The 25282-nt window shown below is 37.0% G+C and overlaps 1 long non-coding RNA gene across 1 annotated transcript; it reads right to left on the bottom strand.

Annotated features, from left to right (window-relative positions):
• Nucleotides 1–12020: 12020 nt before the first annotated feature.
• LOC146003194 (uncharacterized) lies at nucleotides 12021–20669 on the bottom strand. The gene is made up of 3 exons (XR_014443801.1): nucleotides 20546–20669; nucleotides 17818–17880; nucleotides 12021–12245 (listed from the first exon to the last, which is right to left on the bottom strand). It is a non-coding gene; the product is annotated as an uncharacterized LOC146003194 (long non-coding RNA).
• Between the last annotated feature and the right edge of the window lie 4613 nt (nucleotides 20670–25282).

Here is a 25282-nt window from a genome sequence, read left to right on the forward strand (position 1 = left end):
TAGTTCAATATAGCCACTCTCTAATTTTATATTAATTCGCGAAGAGGGGCGGAACCAAGAGTGGTCAGAGTTGGCATAGAACACCCGAAGTCAGACAAACCCACCTGGTGACCGGCAGCATCATAATTAGAGACCGGATTTTAAGGTGAAAAATGTTACTCTAAAAAGGACCAAATAAAGGACGAGAAAGAACTATGGTTATAATCATTTTAAATTAAAACACATACATCATTCATATACGTATAAAAAGTGATAAATCATATATATATATATATATATATATATATATATATATATATATATATATATATATATATATATACACACATACATACAGGGTGTCATTGTAATGGCCCCCCACGGGACACAGATTCGTATAGAGGACATCAAAACAAACAACTTTCCCCAGTAACATTTTTCTCGTTGTTGCGTCGATTCGACGCTACAGGCGTTCAAAAAAGACCGTTTTGCCGCCTGGATGCTGGCAACCCAACACAACATTTGATCGTACCTGTGACCTCATATCCTGCGGCGAAACAGCGCACGGCAGGGTTGTAAGGAACACACACATTTTGTGAAAAGTGACAAACTACCAACCACATTATTAGCTGTAAAACGATGCGAGAAACGCGTCCAGCAGACCGAATACCATAGCCTACCAGCCAAAAGATCAGCAGTCATCTCAGAGGAAGGGGGAAGTGAACCAACGATATGAGAAATGGTAAAAAACGTATTCAAAATGAAATGTCAATGTCGGATTTTGTCTCAGCCTACATCTAAATATCAACAACAATACATTTTAATAGACTTACAGCTTACATGTGGCTGTTTACGCCCAGATATATGTCAATTATATGTATTTGCAAATTTAGTTGCAAGGTTGATATCTACAGGTTTGTGTCCAGATGCATTGTGGTGCTTTTGTGCTGATAACGGAAATATCCGAGGTTCAGTTTGTTACATTACGACTAAAACACGTACAACCACAGTAACAATCTAATGATGAATCAGCAGCGAATATACTGCCCTGTTCACAGTTGCAAACTATTACATGTGTATCCGGTGCGTAGATAAACACAGTCGTCGGAGAGTTTGTTTTACTACTACCACTTACTACTTATATCCTTGTATTTTCAACCATTTTTTCCACTTGCCTCATAATGCCTTGAATACGCAATATACAGGGTGTATCAAAAAGAATCATCCGATTTAAAAATGATATATTTAGGAAACCAATGGACATAGAACCTTGCAGTAAGTTGTAGAATACATGCTGGAATATAAAGTTTTGCTTGCAATAAGGTTTACTTTGTTGCAGGTAGGTGCCACTGGTGCAGCTCACTCTTTAGTCCGCGTCAGGATGGCAACCCAGCAACCGGCAGCATTCTGCGTGCAACGTCGAATACTGTTAGCAGTAGGTGGCGCAGCACCGTATTTACGACGAAACTCACGCTGCACAACTGTAACGGACCACATTTGTTGAAGTGGAGAACGCAGAAAGCTTTCGGTTGTTGGGATGCCATCTTGAAGCGGACTAAAGAGTGAGCAGCACCAGGCGCCCGTTCCGAAAGTCGCACGAGTTGAACGCGTTAAACGAGTTATGGTAAATGACCGTCCCATAAGTGCTCTAGTGCATTTCGTTATGCTGTCCCAAAAGTCGCTTTCCGTGCTTCTCGTGCAAGAACGAGATTCACCAAACGCACGGGCCAGGAGGCTGGTTTGTTCGGTGAGGATCGTCTGCTGCGTGCAGGCAACGCGCGTGCTTTAAACTGCATATGAAGCAACATGCGTAAGACGAGTGTGCCTCAACTGTTCTTACAATGTGATTAAGATGAGTAACAGTGTCAGCAGTAGAGTTTATTTCTGCCATAAGGACATGCCTTCCGCTCGACGCCACGAGGACGCTGCGCTTTCGTCTAGAGCGTTCCATAAGTCTGTAAAATAACTCGTTTCACCAGGTTGACGAGCCAAGTTACTCTCGTTAAATTCGTTTCGTTAAGACTTTCGGAACGTACCTACCTGCAACAACGTAAAACGTATTGTAAGTGAAACTTCATATTCCAACATGTATTTTACAACTTACTGCAAGGTTCTATGTCCATTGGTTTCCTAAATATAGAACTTTTAAATCGGATGATTCTTTTTGATACACGGTGTATTATGTGTTGCTTACCTTTGGAATTTTGAGTTCGTTAATTTCTATCTTGTCATCTGTTCAGTGTGTGTGAGACAACTAGTATCAGAAGGACTAAATTGTAGATATATACTTGGTAACTAGATTTGCAAATATTTAACATGTAAGCTGAGACAAAATTCGATATAACCACTTCCACTTGAATTCTATTTTCTTTCTACCGTTTCTCGTATTCTTTGTTTACTTCCTGTTAGGTTACAGAACTTGTTTTCTCGTTTTGTTTTAACGTACATAATGTGGCTGATTGTAGCTATGTCGTTTTTCACAGAATATGTGTGTTTTGATGTCGTCTATACGTTTCGGTGGTCCGTGGGCGCCATTAAAATGATACCCCGTATTTATGTGTGTGTGTGTTTGTGTATATATATAGGTTAGTGCTCGTTTTGCAATATTTATATAAATGTCTGCATATGTCCATAAAAATAAGCGGGCATTACAGGCCGCAAATGTCGGCATCTCCGTCAGCGCCGCCCGCCACGCTTCTCCCGATCTCTCGGCTGAAGATCGAAATGGACGCACGGTGTATGTATATATATATATATATATATATATAGATATAGATATATATATAGATATATATAGATACACACACACACACACATATATACAGGGTGTCTCATAAGTAATAGCGCAAACTGATACAGGTGAAAGTACACGATAATAGAAGCAAAAAAAATGTCAGTAAACATGGGTCCGCATAGGAGCCGTTTTCTATCTAATCGCGAATGTGTGATTACAAGCCGCCATTGACTTCATTGTTTGTAAACGTCGTCCTAGTTGGTAAAATGGTAAAAATGTCCGCGAATGTGTGGTTAGAAGCCGTCACTGATTGTATTTTATAAAAACCGACTGCTTTACTCCTTGCGCGTTCCGAGGTTTGCTCTTCGTTTACAAAACAGAACATTTCCGAGAGGTAGCGTGGGAATCAAACAGGATGATAAAGCACTCGGTTATTATAATCAGTGATGGCACACATTATTAGCATTTTACCAACTAGGACGACGTTTACAAACAATGAAGTCAGTGGCACATATTCTCAATTATCTAGAAAACGGCTCGTTTGCGGAACCATGTTTACTGAGACTTTTTTTGCTCTATTATCGTCTACTTTCACCTGTCAGTTTGCGCTATTTCTGTTGAGAGACACCCTGTATATATGAATGGTATATATTGTGTTTTCATTTAAAATAATATTTTAGTGCAAATCTTCCTTGAAATAGTTTACCGAATTTACTGTCACACGGTAAAGTTAACACTATTCTAAAAACTTCTTAATATGAGTCTAAATCTATCAGAGAATTGCACATTTAAGTTTCAACTCAATAGGCTTGCCGTTTGCAGCGCGTTTGTTACTGCTTAGGCCCAGATCGCATTGTTGCAACAATCGCTGCAAATGTAATCCCAACACTCATGGAGGGAAGGGAGGGGAAAAGGTCCTTGTTCTTTCTATTCTCTAAGCTGCACCAAATAGACAATTGTTGAATGTTTTGTTTCTGTAAAATACAGTCGTACAAAGTTTTTGATATGTTTTCAAGAGGGACCAAGGAAATGTTTTTAAAAAAGGGAAAAAAGAATATGTGGACTGAAAATGGAATATTTCATAAAAAGGGAAAAAGTGGGAATGTGGGCTGAAAAAGGAAAAAAAGGGAAGTCAAAACCATGTAATTTTGTTAGTTGAAGATAATTACAAACACTGTTGTTAATTATTCCATGACTCATGTTGAAAAATAAAAAGGACTTCCCTTTAAAATACAGTCTCTAGTCATAACGATGAATTTCATTTGAATTTTCCGTGTTTGCCCAAGGGGCGTCATTGCCTTGTAATCAAGGGGTAGCGGATTCGATGCCCGGTGGAAGCACAAGTCGTTCGATTCCCACATTAAACCGTAAATCTAGTCCCGATTAGCATTGCTGTGCATAAAGTGGACTTAAAACACCAAATCCAACCAAACCAAACCGTGTTTGCCCAACAGTAGATGAAGTTTTTCTTTCCACTTTTTAGTCTTTAATAATATATCCAAGTCACACTTTATAAAATAAATTCAGGAGACTTTGACACGCACCTCCCTGGTCCTCTAGGGCCTGCAACTGGTCACTGTTAGTTACTCAGGTTACAGCTCAGGTTGATAGTAATAAATGACATGACCCGGACTGGTGACCGGTGAGGGATCTAACACCAGTTTCTTGCGAAATGAAAAGTTGACGGAATTTCTTTCCAATAACTCTGTTTTTCGTGATTTTATGCACAGTTACTGATATACAGGGTGAGCTAAAAAGAAATTAACAGTTTCAAAGTTTTAGAGAAACAATTGTTCTAATAACATGGTTGGAAGAGTATTTCATGACGTTTACATGGCTAAGTCACAAATGTTCTATGTGTGACCCTTTTGTAACACGACAGATATCAATGCGATAGTCCGGTTCGTTCAAACACGTCTAAGCATGTCCGCCACATTGCTTCAATGACGCCAAGGGCGCTCACGTGATTCTGACCACGACAATAAACGAAAAGTGGAGATTGAGATTGTACACTCGAAGAGTTTCTTTAAAACAGTACCAAATGCTTCCTGATGGAACAAACAGTTTTCGATTTATAAAGCATCTCAACTGTCTATTTGTTTTATGATCACCATGTACTATAAATAGCCAATTTGGTTACACAATCTGCATCTGGTAACCCTTCCAAGATCACTTCACAGTTACTTTCATATCGAAGGAACTTTGTCCAGGGACGGCAGGGTTGCGAAAAGCTGCTTTGTCGGGTTGCACCAGCGTAAGCTCTTCACTATCAGCAAACCGGGTAAAATAGGCCGTAGAACTGACATATTTTACCTTTTTATAAAGCAAAAGGTTGTTTACAAGGTTGCTTGACAACTTGGTTTCCATTTACAAATTTCTGTTGTTTTTTTATTTTATTTTATCTAAAATTAAAAGTTTTACATAAAATACATAATTTTGAAATCAACATACCTTTCTAAAATATTTTTCTAAATCCAAAATAAAGATAATAATTCTTTAAAATTTTGCTTTTTAAATGTAGATAGAAAATATTTCTGCTACATGCTAATGGATGATATTATGCAAACAAATTCCCGCATAATCACTGCGCTAAATCACGCCCGCCGCCATATTTCCGCCAAACTGATCAATGAGATCCTGCGTTGAAAACATGCTGGGTAAGCACTGTGCGTGTGATCTCTGCGAAGTGATTCAAAGTATGATTATCTTGATCATAGGAGGAATTTGTACGTATAAAATATCACAAATTTATGGCCGAAGAAAGGCTTCTCAGATGATTTTCGTAGCACGTGCGAATCTGTTTCCCCTTCTTCATGGGGTATCTTCCCAAAGAGCACTGTGTGATGACGTCAAGCTGAATATCGTCCAATTAGTATCGTCCATAGATAACGCCCACAGATGTTTCAAGACTTGTTTGCAACACAAAAATATCAGAATTGACCGCAGCGCCACAGCTTGTCATTTGTTCACAGTCTGAAATAGATTAAGCCTTGAGGCAACCACAAGTTTAATATCAATGAGACAAGTAGCACTTCATTTGTTTCAAAGCTTCCCGTCCTATAAATATTGTATTTTCATTATCGCGCTTCTCAATTTGTTGATAGTGGTCAGAAGTGGACATCCATGACCTGATATCGATTCCCCCCACCCTTCTACTCCCGGATAAAGCGAAAGAAAACAGCAGGAGTTTATTTTAAATTTCAATTAAAATGTGAGTCAAACAGTATAATTGGAACGAAAAGAATTTCCTTAATTGCATTTGTAGCTAGTTGTGGTGTGTATTTATGGATTTTTGTTCTCTCTCTCCTCTCGTGCCAAATCCACAGATGAGCAAATTTAATTAATGAGCTTTGTCTTTTCCCGGAATAGAGTTCGCTGATTAAACTGGCCTGCAGCTTGTTGCAAATGTCATTTCTTTTCGACACAGTCATTAAATAAGATCCAGTGTTTCAGCTCACCGTGATTAGCATAATTATGTGCTACGGGGACGTGTTGAGTAAGCAATTAATTCGCATTAACTCGTAACTGTTCATAATCGGATTTTGTAGTGAGAGATGTGATATAGGGTGTGCAGAAATTATTGTCATACAGGGTAAATAAAGATTCGCCAAATGCTAATTTATATCGTGAATAATACAACGTTAAAATATATGATTGAGTTTGGAGAAGATAGTTCCAAAACCACATCTTTGCACTTTTGAGAAACGCATACTTTTACAGTTCATACAGTTTCACAAATCTTCGTTTACTCTCGAAATTGCTTCTGAGACTTACTTTGTAATAAAACGCATAAAAACATCTGCCTTTGTGATGTCTGCAACATTTAAGTTTTTCCATTATAAAACCTTCTTGGTACACCCCTGTTCACATAAAGTGGGACACTTTATAAGGCTTCACAGTTGAAGAATGTGTCACTTTTTCTGAACAAGAGTGTACATTGATCAACGCCTGTTCACAAGAAAGAAATGCATGTAGTATAGTAGTTTTGACATTTATTGAGAACTTTTGACATCGATAGCCATGAGGTATTGTTGTACGTATGTACAGTCACCGACAATAAAACTGCGGCGCCTGAAAAAGACGCTTCCCTGCACAGAGGTGTGTGTATTGCCTAACTCTGCGAGAATAGCCGGACTTCTTATTGACAAGTGGCTAATGGAATAGGCTTTTCGCCTTACAGGTAGGCAACACAAACAATGTATTGAAGTTAAACGGTATTTCAGGATCTAAGTGTCCCATTTTATTGTCGGTGACTGTACATGACAGATTATAATATACGTTGAGATCGCGCATGATATATAGGGTGAGGCAGTCAAACAGGAAGATTTTTAAAAAAATCACAAGAAGTAGAGAGAGCAAATTTTAGTTAATTTTTGAACATGTATGTACTGTACATGAGTTAAAATTACTAGTGTATCTGAAAAATGTTAATTTTTTTAATATGGTGTCAGTAAGATGTCGTCCTAGGTGTTGCACACATTGTCGGAGTCTCAGAGTAAATCCGCCCATGACGCTTCGTAGCATCTCCAACGGAATGTTGCGGATCTCTTGCTGAATTCGCTCCTTCAAATTATCCCTGGTTCTTGGACGATTGTCCTTGAATACTTTGGATTTGAGGTAACCCCAAAGGAAAAAGTCAGGACCCTCAAATCGGGTGAACGGGCAGGCCACGGAATATCGCCGAATGTGCTGATGAGACGACCATGAAATAAGAGTCTAATCACATCCATACACACTCTGGCAGTATAACTAGTTGCACCATCTTGCTGGAAGAGTGTTTCTTCATCTGGGTCATAGTCATCGAGGACAGGTTACCAATATGTCAGCATAACGTCATGGGCGGATTTACTCTGAGACTCCGACAATGTGTGCAAAATCAAGGACGCTATCTTACTGACACCATATTAAAAAAATGTACATTTTTCAGGTACGCTAGTAATTTCAACTCATGCAGAGTACATTAATGTTCAAAAATTAACTGATATTTGGTTTCTCTATTTTTTGTGAATTTTTTAAAATCTTCCCGATTGACTGTCTCACCCTATATATACGCAAATTTGGCATTATTTTCTTTATAGAACTGTAACAATGATATAATATAAACATTTTTTTAAAGCCTATAAAAGCCCGACCCTGTGGCCGAGTGGTTAGCACATCGCGCTGCGACGCCAAGGGTTCCGGTTTCGAATCCCGGTCGGGATTGGTTGTTTGTGAATGTTCATTCATCAATTTCATCATTTCATCACTCATCCCCATCTTCGCAAATTAGCCAAGAGGCACAAAACGCGAAGTAAAATAAACTAAATCAAATCAAAAATCAAATCAAATTAAAGCCTATAAAATCAATATTATTTTATGATTTGCTGATTTAAGTGCAGATAATGCACAGATAGGCTCATCGCGACTGGACCTACAGTTTAATGTGAAAACGAACCACTGGGTATCGAACTCAGGGCCCCCAAAACCAATTTCATGTTCTTATTTTATAATGCACTAGTATTGAACACACTATTTTGTTCATTTCTGATTACAATTATTATAATTTTACAAAAAAGAAGATTGATTGATTAAAAATTTTTGGGTCCATTTCACACCCTTTAGTGTATACAAGGAATATCCCTTTATCTATAACCCTTGCTTCTAAATTAAAAAAAGGTGTAAATAGCCTATTCGGAAAGGTTAAAATGCAAGTTCTAAAATGACCTGCATATGACAAACATAACACATTAAAAAAAGTAATTATAGTTTAAAACTATCTCAGAAATAGTGGAAGAGGCCGGCTCTTCTCAAGAAGCTAGAAACATTGGCTAAAACACTGACATCGTTCCTCAACATAGAAGACTAATCGTTGCGATGGATAAAACCCTGCCTGAGGCCTTTTAGTTATAATTAAAAGCGTATCATACACCAGAAATTTATCGAATTAAATTGTTGGAATTTTTATTACAATGATTTACATCCGATGAGAAAGAAAAAAGGAACGTGCCGATTGAGTTTTGACTTTGACAGTTCCTAACGTTTCGAATACTTTTATTTCCCCCTGCTTTCATTGGTTTTGCTGGTTATCTAACCTCAACCGTCATTAATCACGTGACAAAGTGACCAGCGTATCAATGGAAACGATCCACTTTAGGTCGAGACCTCTTCAGCCCTGCTTGATCCAGTTAACGCACTATCGATAACCAGTGTGGCGCACGCACTGCTAGGATTTCAAAATCCCGGTCGGAGAGTTGTTCACAGGAAAAGCCTCTTTGGTTGTTGTTGTTAACTCTTTATCAACTGTGAAGCACTTGCAACTACAACTGGATGAGTCCTTGACCACCCTCCTAGGTGAAGTGTTTACGCGTGTTAACGTTATTTAACGAGTATAAATAGATTGAGATACTAGGATTGTAATCTATTTTTATGTCAACGTGTGTGTTATTTTTCGCAAATCACCTCGAGTTTAAGCCTATTTTATGCACAGGTTCAAGAGATTAAAGAGAGATCCAGCCGCCCCCCGTGGCTGAGTGGTTAGCACATCGTGCTACGACGGCAGGGTTCCCGGGTTCGAATCCTGGCATGGGCATGGATGTCTGTGAGTGTCCATTCATCAATTTCATCATATCATTATTCATCCCAATGTTCGCAAATTAGCCAAAAGTGGCAGAAAAAAGCGAAGTAAAATATAGGAAATCAATGAAGAGAGGTCCGAACCCAATGTTCCTCCACTTGTTATCGAACCCTGGGCCGCTTGATTACAAGGTGAGGACGTTACCACTATCTCATCGGCAGGCCTCTCGCACATTCTTGTCATCCCTTCATGCTAGCTTAACAAGGTAAAGTAAAGGTAAAGTTCTCCGTGTGTAGCACCGTGCCATGAAGGCACATTTAGGGGATGTTGGGGGTAGGGCCGCACACATTCTCGGTCTCGGCCACTTTGGAGGTGATATGATCAGCACCACTCTCCGGCCACATTCACCCTCCCACCCTCCACCGGGTTGCCCCCAGGTACCCATTTATTCGAGGATGGGCAATCCACAGAGCGGCTTTATGCGGGGACAAGCCAGGAAATATTCTGGCCATTGATTACCAACCTAGGGAATCGAACTCTGGTCTCCCGCGTAACAGTCAGACGCCCTATCGACCCCTGGAGTCGTAGCGCACTGTGCTAACCACTCCGCCACGGAGATCGACTACCGACTACACCACCGCCTCTTCATATTTAGCATGATGCTTCTAAATTGTACACTCTAAATAAATGTGCAACCAATTTTTTTAGCATCATCTTTGGTATCTTGTTACTGTCAAATCACACCACCTTTAACACTCGAATAGGTGTTGTGTTACACTAATTAGGGTGTAACTAGGAACTAGAAACATCTAGAAAGAGATAAAAAAATGTATAAGGTGCAAAGTTTAAAGGTTTAAAACTAAAAGATTTATCATGAGCTCAAGAGCAGAGTCGATTGTTTCAATGTACTAAATATTATGACGTAATTGAATGAACGCCAATTAAGAATTAGAAAGATGTTGAAGACTAACTTTTATGTATGTAACTAATGGCGGAATGTTTAAAATTTATACTTTTGAATCTACAAACTTTGTTAACTAAGCAAGATATGTCAATACCTTTTAAATTATTTGTCAAAGCTTACTGATGTGAAAACTACAAATTCTATTGTAACCTAAGAATGAATATGTCTTTCTTACATGCTAGACAGGGGTTCGATTCTACAGAAAACGGGTTTAAATACGCTAAATTTTCTTTGCTAAAATAGTTGTTTTTAAGTATCCGCGCCTGCGTGTGTCTGTTTCCAGACATAGTGTTGATTGCACTCATACCCAGCAGTTGTTGGAACGTAACAACTGCATATTTCTTAGTGCAGCTAAATATTAATTTTTTATATTTTACATAAACGTTTTCCATACGTAACCCCTTCTGTATATTTCTTGGAACCTTGGAACCCAGCTACGTAATAATGTCGTTATTATGGGAGAACGGAGAATGTAAAAACGCAGTTTTTAGTAATAACCGAGCTACGCAATGAGTATCGTTTATTCTATTGAGATAAGGAGAATGGATTTCTGCGAAAGCGAAAAAAGAGAGCTATTACGTGGGGAAGATAAAAAGGGAAAATGGCTCGAGGCAGAAAGTGACGCACAAAGGAACACGAAAAAAATATATAGCGCATGCAGATCCGAAATTCGCAATCACAATTAGAATTTTTTTAGCTGGTAACGTATCTAGATATCTTGCTAACATTAATCAAAAGATGTTTCTTTATTAAAACCCTGGGTTCGTCCGATAGGAGCGGGCAAATCCATTCGGGACGCCGAGAAAGGGAAAATAATTAAAGGAAATGGAGCTTATTCCCCCCATTCCCCTCCCATATCTCGCTCCCAGCATCCAATAGCTCTGGACCAGAAGCACAATGATTCCATTCATGCGTATTCGTAAAACACGCGCGTCATAACTGGAACTTCAGGACGTGACTCGATTGTTAAAAAAGAGAATTGTGTGCCTCTCTTTGTACCTTAGCTAATTAGGCTGCTCTCAAAGTTTAATTACAAGATGTCATTTGTCCACATGGTCCATTGGTTAGCGGTTTGCTGCGAAGTTGAAGCTATACGTATGCAATTAATTGAAACACGAACAACGCATTGAATTCCGTGCTCAAAGGAAGTGACGTCACAGCACACGTCATGTTTCTTCTCGCATTCGTGGATACCGTTCTATTTACAAACTGTTCTAAATAAAGCCATTCGTGGCCGACTGTTGACCAATCAGAGCACATGCTATTGAAATCGATTGTCGAAAAGAAGCATTGTGGTTCAGAATGCTATTTATTTTTATTCTGTGGTGAAAACAAAGAAACGTAAAATGTGTAAACACGAGGTTGTGACTTGGGCGAAAGGAGGAGCGGTGGATCATTCTTATCTCTATTTATTTAATCGAGGTTATCATACAAAACTTATGTGTGTATGATACACACAGTAATGTGTGATAATAAGACATATTCGATAAGCAACGGTAAAACATAATATTTTTGCTTTCATCTTAAATTGTAGTTATGATAAATCAAATGAAAAACATGTCTGTGGAAATGAGATTGTTTGATCGTTTCTGGGTGTATACCGCCGTGTACCCTCGATTACAACCGTGCCATGCACCCCCACGGCTGTAATTGAAGAAGGAACAGTTGGGAACGAACACACGTTGCCCAGAAAGTGATGGCGGTTAGATCTTGAGTGAAGTGGTCGGTCACGGAGTAACCAAAATTTGAATCTAGAAAAGATACAGCGAACGAACGTTTTATTTGTTATTGCCTGTTTATTTATAAATTAGCTGCTACATAATGTCCTTGAACATTATCAAAGAAATTAAAACCTTTATGGTATGCAGTTTCCAAGGCTGGCTGGCATCTCCTCAGGGCGCATCTGGTGACTCGTCGGGCGGCACTTTGTCTGCTGACTTAGGCGTCGTCGTAAGCTGGAAGTCGGTGCAGCACTTACGTATGAAGAAGGGGTCATACCACTTAAACAAATACAGCTATAAAATAAAACACCTTGTAACAACAATTGTTCCACTCTCAGAATAATAGCATACGTATAATAGTGGTTCCCAAAGGTTTCGTTTCACAGTGCCCTTGGTGTTTCAGAATTGTTCCGTGGCACCCAAGTCAGAATGTAGGCCTAACTAACACTTGCAATGGTCAGTTACTGTGGTTAGGTTGCTTGCCTTAAGTTTAGAAATAAATATATATTTCTAATTCAGAAACATTTGTAATGACCCCGAGTTGGCCTTTACTACCTTGTGTTATATTATTACTTTACGAACATTAGTATATAATGGCTAGTATATTATCTCATGTTCATTGTAGTTTATTATAGTTTCACTTATTTTACAGTTAATAATTCTTATAACAGGTGGCGCAAAAGTCATCATCCTACTTGAACTAACCTTTATTTTGACAACTTGTTATCAGTAGTTTTTTGTCAGTTAAATAGAAGATACTCACGAAATTTATTGTGTGCGAATATGAAAAAGTATACCCCACATACAGCCCGCGAAACATTAGTTCTTTTGCGTGACACTTTTCTGGGCAGGATAATATCCCGTTTTGGTGATTTGCCATGGCCGGCGAGGTCGCCCGATTTGACCGCTCCAGACTTTCTTCCTTTGGGGATATTTGAAGTCATTCGTTTATGTGAATAAGCCAGAGACGTTAGAGCAACTAAAGGACAATATTCAGCATGAAGTTGAAAACATTTCCCCGTAGATTCTTTCCAACACCACCAATGCAATAAAAAGCGCCAAAATTTTCATCAATTCCAATGGTGGTCATTTATTGAATGTTATCTTCAAAAATTGAGGACATAAAACTTACAAGTATCAATAAAAGTTTAACACAAAAAAAACTACTTTGTTTAATTTAAAACCCAAGCTATAGGCTAAGAAAATCAGGTGATGACTTTTGCGTCACCTTGTATAAGTTCATAGGTATTATATTAATGTATTCAGAAAACGTTCCCAATATGGCCATATGGCCGCCATTATCATAGTTAACTCTATTTACCGATATTTCTAGAAGTCCGTATAAATGGCGTCATGTTTAAGCAATTTTTATATATAGAACAGCAATAGTTTGATTCGCTTTTAAACGTTGTAAAGATTGGCGTAAGTTTCATTTCAATCAGTATAGTGAAGCCGAAGTTATTAATTTTTAATTTAAATGTCTTATATTTATTCTTAGATTCATTATTTTTGGCAGACGCCATTCTTTCCTCTCGTCATTTCGAAAGCCATTGTTTGTTTATTTAAATTTTCGTTTGAGTGAGAAGATTACGCGTTGTCTTTTGCATTGTTGCCATCACTTATCAAAATTCACTGTGCCAGATGAATGTACTTTTCATTATGCTACTGTTCGGATATATACATTATTTGTATCAACGTTCTGGCATTTAAAAATTATAGTAGCTGGTACCACTGAGTGAGTGATTTGAAATAGCTGTTTTCCAGTTAGCCGTTAGAAGTGTTTTCGCAAGACGCTCGAGAGAAATATGTGCTTCGCGTAGTGGAACATTAGGCTTATGCATCTCCCGATGAAACCAGTCTAAACTGTTTTATTTTTATTTTGCATTAAGCTACAAAACGTGAGTGCGTAATTCTAATAAGTTCTAATTAGAATATATATCGGACTTTCATTTAAAAAGTTTGTAATACGAGTTGACTACCAGAATGGCGGGTGAACAAACACGTGGACCTCAACGGACTTTACAGATCTACAAAAGGAGAAGGAATCAAGTATATCTGCCCAAACCATGGGATTTTACCATAATGTTCAACTGAGCTAGAAAGGTAAGTTGCACCAGTGTTCCCACGTCATTGGTGACAAGTGCGGCGCTACGAGGATCGTAGCACATTGTAACATGTAAAAAGTATTAAAACCATGTGTAAGCTAACAAGCATTGTATCTTGAGTTTTACCGTTACCTGGCTTGTCTACAAAAAAGAAACAAATGTTAGTATTTTTTTATGTTTTTAATGATTAAATGGCAGTTAAAATTTGTCTCGACAGTGGCACTAGCACATTTATAATTTTATTTAGGATTCTGAAATTTCTAACAACTTCCGACTCCGTCATTTCATAACAGGAGAGCCATCTTCGCGATTAGCCGTAAAGCGAAGTAAAATAAAAAATACCAACAGTAGCAGAGCTTTAGAAATGTTCAGATTGATTCAGAGTGTAAGTGTAGTACAATACAATTCTAAATATTTTCATCGCTTTAGAGTATTTTAAAATTTGAGTAGCCAATTCAATTACTGTATAGTTCAGTTACAGCGCCTTGAATAACGTAGTGTGGTTCTGGGCTCTCTGGCTGGTTCCACTCGAATATGATACCGTTAGAGGCGCTGGTGTTGGTCTCGGTGCATGGCATTCGTCTGCTTATAATGGAAGTAAATGGAGTTTTCGCTGCAACGTCTGATTCTTTTACATGAAGCATTTCTATGAATATGATAATTTCTATGATATTTGGTACAGTGGTCGCGAAGATATTAACGAACATTCTAGACAGTCGACCACGTCCTGTTATCGTTATACTTTCATTAATAATGCGGGAGAAAAAAACGCGTGGAATGCTCTTGGTAACTAAATTTTTGTGTATGAATTAGATTCATAATTATTATCATCATCATAATTTCCTTTAAAGATATACACACTGAAGCATTTATATTTTTTATATTTACTGTCTATTTTCTTCCGCTTTAAACTAATCGCGGCAATGATGATATTGATGATAGCATGAAACGGCAAGGGGAGTGCCATCGACATGAGTGTAAGGAAACTTTCAGGCCAATGGGACAAGCGACACGGGATGTTTACACTGATGTGACTAGTGACACAGACACTTCCAGACTGCAAAATAGCATTCATTGCGCATTAGAATCGAAACAGCAAAGGAAACACGTTCATATGTCGTATTCGCATGCTACTTGTTTTTTTCTGTCGGAAAGCTCCTTAAAGGAAGGGTGCTCAGACCGAAGTGACGGCCTACAGAGGGAGTTCCCAACTAAGTGACAAGCGACAACCTTGAAGCAGTAACTACAGTCTATTAGTAAGCGTTTGCTGCTAATTGTGCGAACAACATATCTAAGCCACACGTGTCGCTTTGTCGCTTGTGTGTCGCTCAAACTGGGCCATTTCCTCAATAGCTTGCAACGTGTTGCCGTGGTTTGTTGTTTGTGCATGCGCGATGCAATGAGTCTTGATTTAGGGATATTGCGCACCAAAGCGGCACGCGACACTTATCGGTTGAGGATTTCACCAACCGAACGTTGGCCTGTGCTGCCCATCATGCCTTTACAATGTTAAATGTTGACTTGATTGGCTCGTTTCCAAGCAACATGTGTCGCGTCTCTATTCGGCATGAATGTTGCCTTGGACCGAAGGACCCGTGTCTCTTTGGTGTGAAATCCTCGTATCGTTTGTCGCGTGTCGCTTTGGTCTAAAATCTCCTTGGGGAAACTGTGCAGTCAGAGCATGTGTCCCTACGGTTCGAAAGGCTGCATTTATTACCGACTGCTCGCTTTCAAGCGACACTTGTGGTTTGTCGCCTCGGTATAAAATATCTCTCAGGATACTATTTATATTCTAATAACATAGAAAAATAAACTGTAATACACAGTCCAAGACCTGACGTCCGGAATCACATTGCGATGTTTCTTCTTGTGTTTCGCAGGCATGCTATTTATTTATTCATTTTATTTTTGTTTTCTTTCCAAATTAATGTCATTTCGTGACTGCAAATCACTCCACAAATATAACTGTTTCCATCAATTCACGAACCGCCTTTCAAGACAAACAAATCTACATAATATATTCCAAAATCTAACAAAGTCGCATTATTTTCATAAGAAAATTAGCACCGATACTGATAGCACTGCCATCTATGTTCTCATCCGTCTCGGGAACCAGTTTCTTGGGTCGTTTTCCACACTACGTTATTCAAGGCGCTGTACAAGAGTCTACTAAGTTTCATAATGAGATATTCTTAATAACTTCTACGCGAATATTAAAATTGTCAACTCGAAAATAATCTTGAATTGATAATTTTCCTTTTTTACTTTTGAACCTTGGTTTCTGGATAAATTGTTGAAAAATTTATGATGGGACAACAAACGTTAATACTTTCACTACCACTCGAGCCTAATATTCCTGGCATCATGGCGAGCTAAGCTAACATCGCCGTTCAAAGATGCTGTGTGTCTGTATTTCAAGTACACACTCAGACTTTCATGGAACAGTGTCCATGAATCTTTCTGGTGTAATATGGAACCTAAAATTTCATGTTTTTAATAATTGATTTCAGCAGAGTTAGAATCTTCAATTACAGAAGACATATGATTTTGGTAATGATTTAAAACAACAATTGCTTTTTCTTCAGATTTCTTACAGAAAAAAACATCAATGCATATGCACACATGCTTTTACACACACACAAATACACATGTACACATAAGTAGACATATAATAAGATATGTAAATAATTAACAAAAACAAATGAAAAATTGAGTCTCCTTGGGTAGCGGAACAAATGTCCCTGAGATTTCGGTCTGTGTATGGAACCGGTTGTCACCCACCACTGTGAGGAAGTTGGGGAGCAACAAATGAGTAGCGTAACCCGGTTTCGGAAATCTACCACAAGGACTGGGGGTTCGTCGTGCTGAACCACATGTCATTCCGCAACCGGCCCGCAGTCGGTGGGTCTATCACGGGTTGTTAAGCCACGTGGTAATATATTGCTATTAAGGACCTCCCGGATGGCGCAGTGGTAGCGTCGTTGCCCCTCAATCAAGGGGTCCTGGGTTCGATACCCGGGGGAGGCACATGGCACAGTGGTTCGGATCCCACTTTAAACCGTAGGTCCAGTTCCGATTAGCCTTACTGTGCATAAATTGGACTTAAAACACCAACTCAATATTGCCATGAAATGAAATAATCACATTGCATCATTCGTAAACAGACATCATACCATACAAGCAAGAGAGAATATATTTATTTCTTTATTATTTAAACGTGATTCTAATTCTCGCAAATGAACCAAGTGAGAGACAAAATGCTGTGTAAAATAAAGTAAATAGTAAATGTGATCTCCTTTATCACGACTGTATTTATTTATAATCTGTATAATTTTAGTTATTCGCTGCCATGTTTAACTGAAATTTATTTACATGTAGAAATAAATTGTTATGAGCTACCTTGTTAAGTTCTTGAACGAATTCATTTAGCGTAAAAAAGGTTCTCTCGTTGTAATGTTTAATTTGATCATCAAAAGTAAATGTATCCAGGTTTCTGATAGGTTACTATTAAAAGTATTCAATCGATCTTAACTGACATTATTGTTCTCTTTTACAAAGAAGAAATAAGCTATTGAGTTATTGTTTTAAGTCCACTTTATGCACATATAGGCTAATCGGGACAACAAGAACTAAGTGTTCTTAGTTACATCCATTGAACTTCAATGTTTAAATGTTTAGATATCCCTAATAATAGAGGTTCTTGGTTTCAGTCATTGAGGGGTACTCTACAATTTGTACATGTATTTAAAAGAATTACTTACCTCCTGCATAGCAATGACGAACATGAAGAATATATTTCGTTTCACTGACATGTTCGTGACGTTCTGTAACAAAAAGCAAGGCACCTATCAGAATTAAATGTCTCTGCTATCGTGACATATGAAATTTTCAAAAAAGAAGAAAACATTGTAATTACTCTGTATTTAAGGGACCTCGCCAATTGGGTTGTGGTATCGCTGTCACATTTTCATCAAAGAGTCACAGGTTTGATCCCAAGAGGAGGCACCTTGTACAGTGATGCATGTCCAACTTTAAACTGTAGGTCCAATCCTCATTGAGCATAAAATTGACTTACACAAACTTTGTATTTAATCTCACAAGTGATATCAAGGATCCTACATCGTCATTCATTATTTATGATTTCTGCCCGTCAATTTCCTATATGCGCTGAGAGTTTGCTGCATGATTCTCAAACTGGCCAAGTCTTCTAATAAAAAAATACATTTTACTGCAGTTTACTTGTTTGAAAATTAATCTAGTTTCGTTGTATTTTTTGTTATTTCCCGCCCCTTTTTTGCCTCATCTAGCAATCGTGACGATAATGATTACTGGTGATTGTATGAAATGATGAAGAGACACTCGTAAAGAACACCCATGCTAACTCCAGGATTCGAACCTGGGAACTTCGTTGGCGAGATCGAAAGTCGACCACTTAATACGGAGTCATCTGATCAAGTTTCACGTTTCATAAAATGTTTCACTTTGCCTGCCTTCAAAATACACAAAAACATGTTTAACTCCCATGTTTAAATTTGTATCTAATTTGTATTCTCGTTCATTTACTTATTTATTAATGATGAAACCCAACAGGCTAACAATAATGACTTCTGCTAATAATACATAAGGCATGAGGAGAGGTAATTTATTGTAGAATCCCCTATTTGCAAGTAAAATATCAAAATGTTCTCTCCGGTTAAACATAGGTAATACCTTTCATAACACAATATCATCGTTTCAAACGATTCTTTAAACGCTTGAATATTTTCATCGCGCACTCATTTGTTGAGATAGAACAATTTTTGTTGATATCAAAAGTGGGTTTGTGGAGATTCTGAAATATACGGTTCATTAATAAAACTCTGAATATATGTAAACAAAGAACATCAACATTCATAAACAATTGTCATAATCATACAATTTTAGTCACGAAACATTTGCTTAATATGTAGAAGACTGAAACGTATACAACAATTAAAATGATTTAGCTTATTCAAAAAATATATCAATGTTGTGCATTTACAAAGAAAAGCCAAAAAGTGCTAACAGAAGTTGAAAGGAAACAAAATAATTAAATTTTAGTTTAGCAATCTTTGAACAATCGATCACTGAATTTTAAAGAATGAACTGTTTCGTTCACAGCACTTTCCTGGTAAATACCGTTATTTACTTAAAACATAAACTTGATTTTTCTGATAAATGTTTTGCTGGGAATATATGGCCAAAAATGCTTTCGAACCAAATTATATAAATAAAGCAAGCGATACAGAATTCCACTGCTGCTTCTACAGGAACAGCAGCAGAACAGTAGCACATACAAGAAGTAAACTGGCACTCAACAAACGACAAAACACCCATATTCTATAGCCTAACTGTAACTATTGGAATTTTATTACTATCTACAAATTATTATTTTCTTATAACCTTATGTTAACATTCACATTTATATTGTTTCTTTTTACATTTGTAATTTTTAATATTTTTTATCTTTCACATTTATATTATTTTATGACTAAAATTACTGTAATGAATATATTCGTAATTGTAGGTATATGTGAAATTCTTTATTTCTCTTTAGTGTAATCAAGCCTTCCATTTGTATTCATATATTATCATATTATTTTATATATACTTCTGTTTTCTTATGTAGCTCATGACAAGAGTTAAGTGGTAGAGCAGCCTACGGCTGAACCTCGCCCGCTAAATAAAGAAATTATTATTATTATTATTATTCACAAATGCTAGAAGCCTGTTTTAATATATAAAAGTAGCCAAGGAAAAACAAGCCAGGATAAAAATATCTTGTAAACATGCGAGCTCCAGTGATTACAGAGCGTACAGTTTGTATTGTACATGTGTTATTCCGTTTCACCATACATAGTAGAAAAGAGGGTTTACATTCAGCACAATTGATTCCACTGCTAGGCAAAATGTGTTATAAATAAATTAATATTCTAATTTGTTATGCAACTGAACTTGTTCTATTTCGTAAGTTAATATTCAGTTTGTACAATAATCATTCTTTCGCAAAATAGAGTTACTTTACTGTTGGTTACTATGTGATAGTAGGTTCGGTTTCTATAGTAACTACCATAAAATATTAAATTACGTACACGATACTTTTCCCCTTAGTCAAACGTTACTTCCAACACAATTGTGACATTATAGGCTTCGAATAATATTGTTTCCTGTTGTTTACTTATAAAGCTACCTACAAAATGATTGTCAAACTGAACTGCTATACGTTTTATGTAATAGCTGGTTTAATTTCTCTGCATTTTCAAAACTGTTTTGTATGTGCTTAAAAACATGCTAGCCTGTCAGGAAAAGTAGAAACATACCAAAACAAGGTAACGAGAAAATAACTTGAAACGGTAAGTTGTACAAACAACAATGAGCTACAACGAAGTCGAACAAACATCAACATTTCACTTAAAAAGTAACTATGAATAATTCTAAGCTTGTACATTTCAGTTTACATGAATTACATACCTAGAACTGGTGCAGAATGAAACAAATAATTCTATTTAGAAGACTGGAAATAAAAGGATTGCTGTTGAACGTCCATCTTCGTTCGCACCAATTTTGTTAGCACATGGCGAGTGTTATCCAAACATGGCGGAGGTGAATAATATGAATCGAAAGTGCTGATTGATCGATTGCTGGTATCTGCATCTGAAACGATTTTACTTTATCGATATTAGTTTAAACTTGTTATCTGTTGAATAAAATCTTCTGAACTGATACAATATCGTAATGGAAGAGTAAATCTGTACATTTCCTTTACAGTGTATTGAAAATGCATTTATTCTACTAATAGTTATAATATCTATTGAATAATAAGATATTTTCATGAAATATGTGAATGTTCTGGTGTTTTTGTAATTACGCCAGGTACAGTGGGATCCACTAGTTGTCCATGACTATTTTCATTAATTATTCTCTTACACCGTATGCGTTTTTAAGCGATGGATTTTTATGTATGCTGGTGCAGAAGTTGTAAACACTGTACTTGTAACTGTATTACGATATTACTAACTAAATTAATGTGGATAGTACACAAAATAGGTATGGATTTCTAGTTAAAATATATTGATTGTATAAGCCCTGATACTAAAGTATGATATATGCAATGCTTAAACAAAATATATACATGCATAAGCTTCCTGTATGTTTATGGAACATTGCTTGGCTAGCACTTCCGCTTTTAACATCGAAATAATTAGGTTAGTATTCATGTCATAAATAAGCATTGCCTTTGTGCAAATTATATGGTAAAAATCTTAACCTTCCTTGTATTGACATAGAAAGTAGTTGTGGCTTTGTTTAGTTTACGTCAAAATCATTTCTATTAATGTTTGTGAATAAAGTATCGTATTTCGAGTGTATGTGCAATTAATAGCATATCCAGAGACTGAAGTAAAATTTGTATCTTCGCATTTAATGTTTCACAAAATACCTCTTGTACAGTGGGATTCATGAGTATTACCGTGCAAATTGTCCATCACCATGTTCGTGCACTTTAATTGACCCAATAAGAGCTTTACGAATTAAAAGAAAACTCAAAACAAGTTGTTGACAACTTCTGCACCAGCATACATAAAATAAATAACCATCGCTTAAAAACACATATGATGTAAGACAAAAATTAATGAAAATAGTCATGGACAACTTGGATGGTAATACTCATGGATCCCACTGTACTTATGCAGGATATTTGGACATTCATTCGTATACTTCTGCAAAATATGCATCAACGTGTAGTAATCAATATCATATTATCCATCTTCATCATGGCCATTAGTCAAAAGTGGCAGGAAATATACACTAAAATATAAAAATATATACAAGTGTAATTCAATACATTGACTTTGAAACATTCATTTTATTAAATAACGAAACACCTCTCTAGCTTTACGTAGAACATTATTAGTTCTTTCGGTAATGTATCAAAACACTTTGATACAGCATTAACATTATCTTAAAGCATTAGAATCACGTAGTACCGGTAGATCTAAAGGCTTGTAGTATACCATTACGTTTGAATATTATACGAAAGTACTCACTTGTGTAGATCTTAATATTAATAGTTTGTTGGTGAAGTTCACATTATGCTCAGTAAGGTTAACTCGGACTGGACGTACAGTTTAATGTAGTTGCATACACACAGGATAGAAAATGCCGTTTTAGCATCGAAATGAGGAAATAAAAAGCAACGTGTGGCTAAGAAAAGTCGTTCGTCTTAATTTCCTCTACACACTATGAAAGTTTGTTGATTTTGTACAACACACTCTGTGTATACAACCATTATAAATTTTAGTGCACAGTTCTCGTCAAGATAATGCACTCCATCCGCAGAATCTACAACAGTTGTCAAAATCTGAAAGCGTCTCATCTTGTCCCCTTCTTTAACATGATCCTTTCCTGCCTCTACTTATCTATGTTTATAGAAACAAGAGGGAGACGTCCAGCATCATCCTGCTTCTCTCCAGTGAGTGGAAGGAGCTGGACAACTCAGAAACTGGCCTGCTTTGTTGGTGGTTCCCAAAGTCTCAGATTTATAGTTGTGGTTTCTCATGGAGTAGAACCTACATTAGACAGTAAGCTTGCTGCAAATTTGAAACAAGCTTTCTCATGTAAAGTGAGCACGCTTGCTGCAAGTATATAATGGAAAGCTGTAAGCTTGAATCAGGCTTGAATCAAATCGGCTAGTTATCGCGTGTCAAATTTGCAGCAAGCTTGCCACAGAGAGCTGCATGCTTGAATGAAGCTTGATGATCAAGTTTGTGGTATCTAACTGACTTTGACAAGCTACAAGCAAGCTACTGGAAGCTTGCCACAAGCTTTCGCGCTATTTGGGAAGAATTAACGTTCAAGAATCCTTGTCCCAGAGAATGCAGTAGGAAGGTTTATGCAGTGTTCGAATTGAAAGGTTGAACAAAGGATGCTATACTTACTTCGATATCATCTTTATAAAATTCTGCATTTTAACTTTGTTCCCAGTGGGAATGAAAGTTTCTCCCATCAGCATAAGTATTCTACGTCGTGATTGTCTAACCGCCTTCCTATCCGCGTAGTGATAACTCTATCGTTTCATTGTAATCAAGAGTTCCCGGGTTCGTTCCTCAATGTTGGCATAGTGTTTGTTTCCCACTTTAAACTCTAGATTCAGTCCTGCTTAAACTATCATGGCATAAAGTGGATTTGCAACAAACTTTGGAACTTAATTTTAAGATAAAATTGTAATAACATATGACTGTCTCCTACATTGACTACACACACACGCACACACAATAATGTATAATTTATTCCTTTTCTATTGTACAATGGGATACACAGGTACTGCTCGGTCAATCCTTGACTGTGATCATTAATTATTGTCATGCATCCTACGTGTTTTACTAAATGGATTTTTACGTATGTTGTTGCAGAGGTTGTCGGTAGCTTGCTTGTAGTTTTCTTTTAATTTTTTAAACTTTCACTGCGTAAATCGAAGAGAATAAACATGATGATGGCAATATTCCGGATCCTACTTACGTGCATTTGATAATTAGCAGGAACTATTTAAGTTCAAGAACGATGTGTAAATATCAGTGTTTTAAAGGTTGTTGTTGTATTTCGATTCTTTTTTTATAGAGTAGGAAGATGCATTTAACGAAATGGTTTGTGTTTAAATGCAAATTACATTTGCAATGGACTTCCAATGGAACTTGTATAATGTCATAGAAAATCCCAGCTGAGAGTTAAGGATTTCAAATTCAACTTTTAATTTAACTTTTTTAACTTTTTTTAAAAAGGTATGGTGATCGTTCGAGTCTCGCGTGAATTAGAATTCAATGTAATATCTGCCTACTACTCATGTCTCAAATTATTACTGAAACGTTACGATCCTAGAACTGGAAAACATGCAAATAATGTTTGGGAATTAAACTTCACATATTTATAAATATATGTAAAAACATTTTCACGTTCGTATTTCTGCTATAATAGTGAAACTATTTAATATGAACTAAGAAACTTGCGAAGTCCGTCTTCCGCTGTACTTTCCTCTCAAATCTAAGATTTCGGCATTCCAGCGTTTTGACATTTTACACATAAAAGTTAAGATTGTGGACATGTGATTGGATTAAAATATTCATAATGAACTGTATTTATAGAATTATGAAGTACTGTCTTCTGTGTGCTAACAAATGAAAAGAAAACTTGAGTATTATGGCATAGGCTGAGTGCATGATATGTATTAACAAAAGTGCGGTACGTGTGTGACGCTTTAAAAATGTAGCAAATTTTGACTTCATTTGTCTGTGAAGCATATGGGCTGCAGATGGTAGGAACTTTTGTTGGTGAAAATTGCAAATTATATGCATTCACAAACATCTAAACCTTAATGCAATTTAAAACATAAATACTTTCTATTATTAATTCATTTCGTTATTTACCTAGAGTAGGACCACTTTTCGTGGAATGCCCCGATTACATTTAGGAAATATTTTTTGTTCTTTTGTTGTTTTATGAAGCTCTTATTATCTCTTTGTGTTAAACTTAGGTTTGAAACAAAAAACGCTTAGGAGCGCTTCGGTGATTATTGGGCAAGTATATGCTCGTACTTTGATGTCAGCTTAAGACCTGTACGTTAACCGAAGCGTAGAATGCATTCATTTCATGGCTGCAGGAAACAAAAGTTGTAATCAGGACTGAATATTCCACACATTTAACGAGTTCACTTTTTCTAGATGTTTTTTAATCGATTTGGCAAATCCCAAATTAGTAAAATATACAGCGATCGGGTTGAACTTTTGCATTGCATTTACAACACCATTTTCGACCGCAATGGACTGTAAATCCAATTTCTGATGGCATTCTCCTGGGATCGAACCATTTTCCACGCACTGTCTCTCCGGAATATTCCCGAATTACATATTGCAGCTCGAGCACTATGCAAATCTCGCATGGTCTAAATAACTAAAACCCAACCTGCCTAAAACCACCGCTGGCCAATATGTTAATTAGATCTGTGTTATCCCCCTGCATGCTCCCATGTGTGTGGTAGCTCGGTGTGTGTATATATCAAATAGGTGCTAAGTTCAATATAATTTCCACCGAGTGGGGCAATGAATCAAGGTCTCAACGAGGACCAGCGAGATTTAGCGCATTCTCGTATAATGAATGAGAATTAATATTTGGTTCTCGGTATCGTATCGAGCTGCAAAAGTCTGTCTCGTCCCTTTT

Source organism: Lepisma saccharinum, chromosome 19, assembly GCF_977018435.1.
Source record: "Lepisma saccharinum chromosome 19, izLepSacc3.1, whole genome shotgun sequence".
NCBI classification, from domain to species: Eukaryota; Metazoa; Arthropoda; class Insecta; order Zygentoma; family Lepismatidae; genus Lepisma; species Lepisma saccharinum.